A 1,054-nucleotide genomic window follows, 5' to 3' on the forward strand; every position below is an offset into this window, starting at 1 on the left:
ATTGTCTGCAAACCTGAGGATTTAACATTCTGTAACTCTGACCAAACCAAATCCACTGTAACACACTCACCATTACAACAAAAACAACACTTCTGTCTCTTTGAATGTTCATTTATTTTTTTCTAGTCAAGTACATAAAAAAACTTCACAGATGTACTTAAGTTTTTACAGAGAATTTTGCCTAAGAATTCAAATGAAATGCTTTAATATAATATGTCAAATCAGATATTAATTTAGCTGACATTTATTGGATTAATAATTGAATTGAATTGAATAATAAATAATTCCTGTATGGAAGCAACACATTATGTTTCTCACCTTATTTATTCAAGGGATGTAACAATATATCAAAAATCACAACAAAGAAAGGTTTTGATATCATACTAGATTGTGACAATATCTACCATGATGTCACATGTTTAATTATTTTATTTCATTATTTTTATTTTTAGCTTATTTTATTAAATTGTTAAATAAGACTACTCTTGGCTACTGCATTATTATTATTGTTGTTGTTTGTCATTGTTTTACATTTAAATGTGCATACAGAATCAAACATCCATTGCCAAAGACAAATCATGACAATTATTTGCTCATGCTTAGGTCATGTCATGGCTGGCTACTTTTATTTTAATTTAGTAAAGAAGGAAAGCAGTAACACTTCTTTAAGCTGAAAGGAGAGACACATCTATATGAATAAAAAGCACCTCACACATCAGATTTATTATTTAGTGAAGGATATTTTTTCAAGTTATCATTTCCCCTTTTTTTAATGTCTGTAGATATTCCGTGATTTTTATAAATTGTGGTATTATCATACCCTGAGTTTCTGGTATTGTTACATTTCTTGTAATTTACTTAATATTTTTTATATATTACAGAGCATGTCAGCTGTCATGGAGATTTTCAGTTTTTATTACTTTAAATCTGTGAGAATTCTTTTAAATTGTATGTTTTGATGAGGTGACCATCACAAACAAAACCCCATTCACCCTCTCAGAGGAATATCCTCTCATGATTTGGGTGAAATGACCCATTAACGCAGTTTGTAAAT

Source organism: Lutjanus erythropterus, chromosome 3 (assembly GCF_056507025.1).
Source record: "Lutjanus erythropterus isolate fLutEry1 chromosome 3, fLutEry1.hap2, whole genome shotgun sequence".
Taxonomy (NCBI): domain Eukaryota; kingdom Metazoa; phylum Chordata; class Actinopteri; order Lutjaniformes; family Lutjanidae; genus Lutjanus; species Lutjanus erythropterus.